Source organism: Anser anser, assembly GCF_964211835.1.
Source record: "Anser anser genome assembly, chromosome: 5".
Classification (NCBI taxonomy): Eukaryota; Metazoa; Chordata; class Aves; order Anseriformes; family Anatidae; genus Anser; species Anser anser.
In genome coordinates this window covers 38093914-38102555 of record NC_139725.1, presented here as the reverse complement: position 1 = coordinate 38102555, position 8642 = coordinate 38093914, and the positions used below count along the sequence as shown (strand labels likewise).

The window sequence follows — 8642 nt, the reverse complement described above, 5'->3', positions numbered from 1 at the left end:
TGAAAGAAGTCTGTCTAAAAGTAATAGCTAAAGTGTAATTTTTGTTTACCAATTTCTTGCCAAAATATGTGTTATTCCTTTAAAAATACAAAGCATGTCAAAAACAACATAAATTAGAATTCTGTTTGAATTGTAGCTACTGACATGAATGCTGTGAAGTAGTTATTTCTAAGATTTTCCTCAGCATAGCATGACAATGGTTAGTGTACAGATAAACTCACAATGCTGTGCTTCATCTCTGGATGTAATCCATTGCTACTTATTATCTATCTTTATTTTGTTCCTGTACTTGGTTGCTACACAGATTCTTTTACTTTGTCCTCGTTAGTACCCACAAACACATCCTTCATGAACATTGCCAGTGTTCTTTGTTATCAAACACAGATGTGAAGAAACCACCGAGACTTTCTTGATTCTTTTTCAGTCATTGGAAATTTCTTTGTTGTTCTTTTTGGTTCCAGTCCAACTCTGTAGGAGTCAGTGATTGTCTTTCCACCAACTTCATTGGGATTTGGATCTTGTCTTTAATAGTTCCACTAAATTCATTTTATTTTCAGCCTTCAAGTATGTCTTAAAGTTATTTTATTTTAAAATGCATTACTATTTGCCATTTGACCTTCATGTATTTTATGTTTTTGAATGCCTTCTTTATATTCCGTAAATTGCTTCTTGTAAAATTCAGACACTGTTGCAGTCCTTTACCCAGCCACTCAACCTCTCGCACTCTCACTCTCTTTTTCAGAACTCTGCTTTCACTCAGCTGACAATAATCTACTTATCATTGGTCCTTATGGGTTTTAGTTTTAGGTTTCACTCTGCATACATGTCCCCCCAAGCCAACTCTGCCACCTTTTTCAAGTTCAGCAAATTTTGTCTACTGGACCTCTTTGCAAGTAAATGGCGCAAATTTCTTTCATCAAAATAAATTTAATCAAATCAGGCCATGTATTCACAATGATTTCAGAGAGTGAAATTTAGAGCCTTATTAAATATTAGTTGTGTTTTCCAAGTGACAGGCTAGCAGTTCAAAATAATTTTTTTTACCAGGCCGCCTTCCTTTTCCAGGTTAACATGTGTATGTGGCTCCCCATGTTCCTTTTTGTCATTGTTTTTATTTTTTTTTCAATCAGAAGTGTTGTCTTTCTTTTCCAGTATTACAAAACAGAATTTAACCTTTCGAATCTTAAATCTATCACTGCTGTCACTTAACAGCTCTCAGTGCTAGCATGTATTTTTTTCTGATGTACCATCAAATGTGCATTCAATCTTCTGAACTAGACTCCTGGCATTATAAAAGTCACCTTTCTTCATGTACAACAGTGGTATTAGGAGGATTCAGTCATACTGGTGTCCTTGCAAATGTCACCCCTAAATCCTTCTGCCAACCATTATCCTCCAGTTTTCATATCCATAATTTTTCCTGCTGTCTTAGTGATTTTCTTGGACTCAAGAATAGTTAATGGTTATTAAAGCAGCGCCTAATCAACACAGTTAACCTCTGTAAAAACTGTTCTTTCAAGGTCCTTCTTTCAGCAGCTTTAACAAGCCTTGTTGTGTTTTCCTTTTGTCCCTAAGTAGCTGAAAAGGAATTTGATAGTTCTAAACCTCAGTAAAGGGAAGTCCCCCCAGGTTACCAAATACTTCTGCATTGTTCAAAAGCCAGATCTCCTCGGCAGTGCCCAGGAGCAGATGCAGAGCAAGAGATGAGGGACGGATGCACCCTCTGATGTAAGAGCAGGAAAAGGCTATTATCCTACCTCACTCATGGCAAATGGTGTCACCTGTACCAGCTCATCTGTGCTGGGAGGGATAGGCAAATGCGTTAACTTGCAGTGTTACGGGGATTTGGCTGTGAAGAATCTGGAAAGGAGCTGTGATACTACGCAGGAGCAGAAAGTACAGGCAGTACCGTGGCAGGGTGTTTAAAAAGAAAAAAAGAAGAGGGAGGAGGGGAGGGAGGAGAAATGAGATCAGCCTTGTTCCCAGTCCTGGTGGACACAGCGCAAAAACCTCAGTTACAATTCGGTTATTTGTTCTCCTAACAGCGTCCTTACTATTGGGAAGAGCTGTGCCCAATCACTCTTCCTTCACGTGGTCAAGACAAGTCCATGAAGCCTTAAGAGGGGGAATTTGGCTGCTGTTACCCAGGCTTTCTCTTCCCTGGGTACAAACAGGGCACGTGATTTCATTCTCCAGTGCTTTCGGTCCTGTATCTTCCTTGAGCAGGAAATTAATACAAAAATGGAAAGTAGTTTGCCATTAACATGGCAGTGATTATCCAAGGGCCAGACTCGGCATCCATTGAAGTCAAAGGGAAAAAAAAATTTCCATCGACTTCCAAGGGCTTTGGCTCAAGGCCTAGGAGAACCTCTTCACATTTCTGAAGATTGCTAGGCTACTGAAAAAATAATGTACATACAGTGCTTCAGTGTACATATGTTGCTTTGATTATTTCATGAATATCACGTGCTTTGATGTTGGAGGCTACATAAAGACCGCCAAAAAAGATCTGTTAACTAATGACTGTGTTTGTGCTGTAGTAGGCAAATGCTGAAACTGAATTTGGCCTTTTTCCCCTGGGACTGAATCCAAATAAATGTCATGAAGTAACTGCACAAACAGCACTCACTGGAAAAAAAAAGGTCTTTGTTTCACTAATAAGATCTTTTAAGGAACAATGGATACAGTTTCTCAGTTTTCTTTATATCTGACAAAATAAAGCAGGCAAGAATTCTATTTTAAGGCTGTTTGAATGAAAGCAATGAAAATTGGTTTGCTTAACAAAGGTAACTTGACTAACTATTTGTTGTGGTTAGGGAGATGTGAGAACTCTATGAATGTTTCTGGAATCCTTAAAAGAATGCATGCAGCGTGGAGGTTTGCTTGTTTGTTTGGCTGGTGAGGGCAGTTAGGCTCCAGCACAGGATTTATGCAGGGCAGATTATACAGGCCAAAATACATACTAGAGCTGCAAAATTGTTAGAGGATGCTGATGTTAAGTAATATACGAGAGTGTGTCTTTCAGTGGGTTGTTACACCATAATTTAGTTTGATTCCAATTGTTGCTGTTTTCTGTTATTTGTTTGTAGCTTTTCTAGTTAAATGTCCTGGAGCTAGGTGCCTCCTAAAGTCAAATTGCTCACGCTGCATACTGGAGGAATTGTTAGGTTTTTACTTGTGGACAGACTTCTCCAAATCCAGCCATGTCCCCAAAGAAGTTTGCTCTTCCCCTGCCAAAGGCTGCCATCCTCCTGTCTACTCTCACAACAATTTGTGTAGGATCTCCTTCATTTGTTTTAAGCAAAATCAACTACATTTGGTTTGCTAGTCATTGGTCTGCACCAAGATGACTGGCTCAGCCTGAAGCCAGCGGTGTAGGAAATGTTCAAGCAAACTCTTCAATGAGCACATCAGTAGGGGTGATGCCTAATGAGGAGAGCAGGGAATGGTGCTGAGCAGCTGAGAGTAGCAAGCTCTTCCAACTCACAGCGGGGGCCTGAAGAGGACATCTGTTCATGGCTTCTGTCTACAGCTCGTTTGTAGGTCTGACCAGAATGCTTCTGGCAAAAAGCAATTCCTTCTGGGGGGAGAGGGGGAAAAAGTGGTCTAAACGTTTTCTACAGGGAAATGTTAATTTAAGAGAAATTCCAACAAAAAGTGAAATGGTACCTCTGGTGAAGGAAATGGGAGTTTTCCATTGAGATCAGTGGAGGTGTGATTTAACATGAAAATACCCATTTCAGGATTTCTCACAGAAAACTGCTTTCTAAATTGCAGATTACAAAGGCGTATTTATTGACTTTTTTTCATGAAATAACCTGGTTTCTCCACCAATTCTAACAGCTACCATCTTAGTGCTAGAAAAAGCAAAGTACATTTTGCTCCCATTCACCCCTATGAAGACTTCAACACAAAATTCTCACAGTAGAATTTGACCCTAAATATTTAAATGGTAAACTGTATTGAAGTGGATGAGTACAGCAGTAGCCACCAGTCTCAGTGCGTAACCAGTAGTGGCAGGTAAGCTCATTTCCACATGGCTCACCTGCTGCAAAGTGTGGGGAGCAAGATGCTTGCTGCCTGTTTTCTGCAGCACAGATTTACGCTTGCTATCAATTCCAAGGCACTCAGTTTGCTGCCCACCACTTTCACTCCTCCTAGCACATGGTGCTTCTGAACACAAAGCCCTGGTGTGAATGCACAGGTGTGTTAGCTAAGTACTCTATATTTCTTGAAATGACTACACTGTGGTGGGGAAGAGTACGTATTTCCTGTCTATACTCAGACCAGAGCACTGTCATTTCTGATTTCTTTGTCCTGCAAATGGAATTTTTAAAAAAAGCTCATAGCACACTTGTTACAACATTAAACTTCAATAAATATCTCTCAGCAGATATTTAATGATAAGTAATTTGACAATCTATTGCTGCAAGACTATCAAGGGAGTTTCAAACAGTATGCAGTAGATCCCTCCTGGAACTGTGGAATTTCTTTCTCTACAATTACTTCTCTGTGTTGCTTAAAAACATTTTTGGAGAAAATTGCATATTCCATATTTAGAGTATGCCATCTCTTGTTTCTTCAGACAGGTGAAAAACATAGACGTTCATGAAGGCATAAATCCTGGGTGTTTAATCTTTACAAAGAAATATAGTAGTTCTTGTACAAGGAGGAAATCATGAAAAAAATCACTAACTACTGAAAAAGCACAGAATATCTCAATATCCCTATTTATATAAAGAGTCAGAAGCTGTTTGCTTTATAGTAAAGAGTACAGGGAACTGATTTTTATCTCCTCCCCTCCAGATTTCAGTAAATAGCAGTCTCAAAGCGAAATTGTCTTCAGCGTTAACTGAGAAATCATGCTGTGATGCCACAGTCATAAGGATGCTTCCAACTTAAGTATTGCACTGCAGAATAAGCAAGAAATATCTTAAGTAGAGCTTGTTAAAAGAGGAAAGAACATAATTTAAGGATCAGTATATAAATACGTTGCAACTCTTTTTTTGAATCTATATTGCTTTTCCTAAATGTACTAAAACTGTAAAATAATATCAGTGGAAAATTGTAGCAGAATGATTTGTTTTCATAGTTCATTTATAGTTAATTTCCTGTACGAGTAATACAGGGAAAATGATTTAGCTGTGAGTCTAGTGTGAATTCCTTACAAGAAACCAAAAGATAAATAGCTTACTCCCTACTGCCTAAAGGTTTGAGAGCGTGGATGAACTGAATTAATGAAATCTTTGGACTCTTTGTGTGCTCCAGTATGGAAGGCATGACAAGTATTCCTCCGCTGTGCAGTTTATTTTATGTACGTGTTCTCCAAGAAGGCAGTCTGGAGAGAATACAGGACAAGTGATCTCCAGCTTTGAAAACTGCAGTCTGCTTTTAAGCTCTCTTAGGCCCAGCAGAAGGCTGTGGGATTCCTACCCTCTGTACTGGGGAAAAAACATACAGCTAAGACGTTTTGCAATCAGGTGAATGTGGAAAGGGCTATTTGCTGGGCCCTTTCCTTTTCTACAGAGAAAGGTAATGATGTCTTCCATATGGATGAGCTCAGTTGTGTAAATTCATCCTTCTAGTTTCTTTTATTGGAGCCAGAAGGATATTATTGGGGGGGGGGGGGCACTCTAGTATCTTAGTGCTTGACTGCTGTTCCGCTCAGATTGTTTTGTGCTTTCTTTGTCCATCTCTCAGCTGTTGCTCAGCTCCAGCATGCTGCCAGCATCCATTTCAGGGAAGGAAGAGAGGCAGGAAGGGGATAGACTTCTCAGCAGATCTTGGCAGGCTCTTTAGTTTGGTGTAATCTGACTCTTGCTTAAAAGAAACAAGTTAAAATATGTATAGGTGTTGCAGGGTGTATATATAAATACCCCACTAAAATATATGTAAAGGGAGGTAGAGAATAATCGACACAGTATATTCCACTCTTTTCTCATCAGCAGACTAATTAGAATAGCGAATACATATCGATGGTTCATGGTTGCTCCCCACTTTTTCTGCCCTCCAGCTGTCTGGTTTTGAATAATAATTTGCATTTCCTCCCAAACCTTTTAGAATATAAAAGATCTGAACCTCCTTGCTCCTGAGCAACTCTTAGTAGACAGGACTGGACTGAGCCTGCTGACCAGCTGCTGTTAGAGCTCTGAAAATCAAATAAATTCAACTCCCACTCATTTGCTTTCATCAGTTACATATGAGATACAATACAGATGGGATGGTCTCAATTATGAAGATCAGAGGAGCTACACAATTAAGCCTTCTTCTCTATTTCATTGATTTCAAAAAGTCAAATACATGTTATGCCTTCTCGTCTAGTTCATAAATCTCTTCAATATTAAAAAATAGAACTGTGAATTTAAATATTTAAATCAAAACAAGAAGTAAGCAAATGCATCATTGTGATAAGCTCCTAAAATTTTGCTGTAGATGTTAACTGTTGTTTTGTATTGTCTATCGAACAAGAGGCTCATATTGGTGACTGATGAAACGTGGTTGAAACTATTGATAAACCAAGATGTGAACTGGTAACATAACCTTGCCATTTGGGTTTGTTCAGTTTTATCCACCCAGAAAACAAGGATCTACCAGGCTGGTATCACAGAGGGGAAGAGTTTAACAGTGCCAACAATTTATTTAAAAGGATGCCTAATGATAAAGTGCGTTAAGAGATGTTACTTGATTTCTTGGTGTGGTGGATATTGATTGTTGATCGAAGACAGGAGCCCAGTACTCGCAATCTGATTACAAAGTCATTACAGAAGGACAAGGCTGAATGTTGAATTAAACTCAGTAAAATTAACTGTTTCCTTAGTAATACTTTCAGATGTGGTGATGTGAGTTATTAACATCCAGGTTCATTGTTTAACTGTTAGGGAGATGTTGGCATGGCTCTAGAAGGTGCCGAGAGCTTTAGCTGAGCAGCTGACAACTTTCGCAGAACCCCAGTTGTACCTCTGGAAATCCTCTGTAGCATTGCTGGAAAAACTGCTCTGGACTTGAATGGAGTAGGATCAGTTTCAGGTGCTGTTCGTGTTCTTCACTGTCCCAGGAGTGTGAGAAGGTCAGAGGAACTCTGTGTGAGGCTGGCTGGGGGTAGCAGTTAGGTGAGGAACCTGCCTGTGTACCTGCTTTGGTGAACTGATGTCAGAATAGTCAGTGTCTTCAGCCATGTATATGGTCTTCTTAAAGTTATGAAAGTAGTTAGGCTGTGAGTAAGAAGTTCTTAATAGTGGATGTGCAAATAAATGCTGGCTGCTTCTTGATACAAGATCAGATGGCACTGATATTTGTAAATTAATTGAAATATTATGAATTAAGTTACCGATGACTTAGTAGTGAAGATCAAGAAAACTTTGACAGGGTTGCATTTTCAGGCAGCTGGAGAAGGTTATCTTATTTGCACTGTTTCTACACGTAACTGTAAAATGACTACTGCCGAAGTCCATAGCAGCCCTGCTTGTCTGTTTTAGAAATGTAAAACTGACATTTATATTATAGTGGAAAACAGTACTTTAATGACTTCACAGCCAGGGAATACTGTAAGAGCACATGCAGGGACAAAAGTGACCTGTCTGAAATGCTGTGTAGGGATTTCCAGAAGGGTTTGACAAGATCCCTGCTGAAGAAGTTAAATCGTTTCAGAAGGATCCTTTGGATCACCCACAGCTCTGAGAGATAGGAGGCAATGGGTGTGAATAAATGGCTTGCTTGCACCATGGAAGAGAGGTAGTGGTGGTGTATTCCCACAGGGATCTGGGCCTGGAGCTTGAGCTATTCAACATATTTATAAGTGATCTGCACATTGGTGAGCTGACAGGGTTTGCTTGTGATCCAAGACTAATCCAGCTAATGGCAATTAAAAACAATTGTGAGGAGCTGCATGATATTGAGTGGCTAGCAGATGAAATTCAGTGCAAATAAACACAAAGCAAAGTATGTGGAGAGAAACATTCTTTCTATATTCAAGGATTGCTCTGATTTAGCTGGTACCACTCAGGGAAGAGATCAGGAGTATATGCAAACAACCGTTTGCTTCCCAAATGCCCTATGCAGAAAAATTAGGAATGGAACAAAGAATGAAACAATGCTTAATACGTAATAAATATCTTATTAATGTATTACAGAACAAATGTAGATTTCCAAAGCATTGACATGGTGCAAGAACATAAGCCCATCTTTATAAAATGTTTGGATATCTGTGTAGCAGACATGTTAGGGCTTTGAGACGAGATGCATGGCACAGTGCTCTGAGACCAACAACTCTTGTTGAAGGGGCAATGAGGGGTAGTATCTTGGCACACCACCGCGGCAAGACTTGTCAGCAACCTCTATCCAAAAGGGCTTTTAATGAGATTTAGGATTTGTAGTGCTTAATAAATAGTGGTACTTGGGTTCCTGAGCACATCTTAACATGATATTTTAGATGATGCATTTAACTTTCAGGTACTGGTTTTATCTGAACATATACATTGAAGTGTTTGTACACCACATACATTTTCGTTATATATGACATTTAGTGGTGGAACTCAGGTCAGGTTGATGGTTGGACTTGGTCTTGATGGTTTTCCAACACAGATGATTCTGTGCAAGAGGTACTGTACTGAACTGTACAAGAGGTGTTCCTGCTGAGATAGCAC

The 8642-nt window shown here is 39.5% G+C and overlaps 1 protein-coding gene and 1 long non-coding RNA gene across 12 annotated transcripts in view; one reads left to right on the top strand and one right to left on the bottom strand.

Moving 5' to 3' along the window:
* The window catches only part of LOC310900617, a 108710-nt gene that overhangs the window by 18577 nt on the left and 81491 nt on the right, over nt 1-8642 (bottom strand). The gene's annotated exons all lie outside the window — the stretch shown is intronic.
* The window catches only part of KCNQ1 (potassium voltage-gated channel subfamily Q member 1), a 409094-nt gene that overhangs the window by 340889 nt on the left and 59563 nt on the right, over nt 1-8642 (top strand). The gene's annotated exons all lie outside the window — the stretch shown is intronic.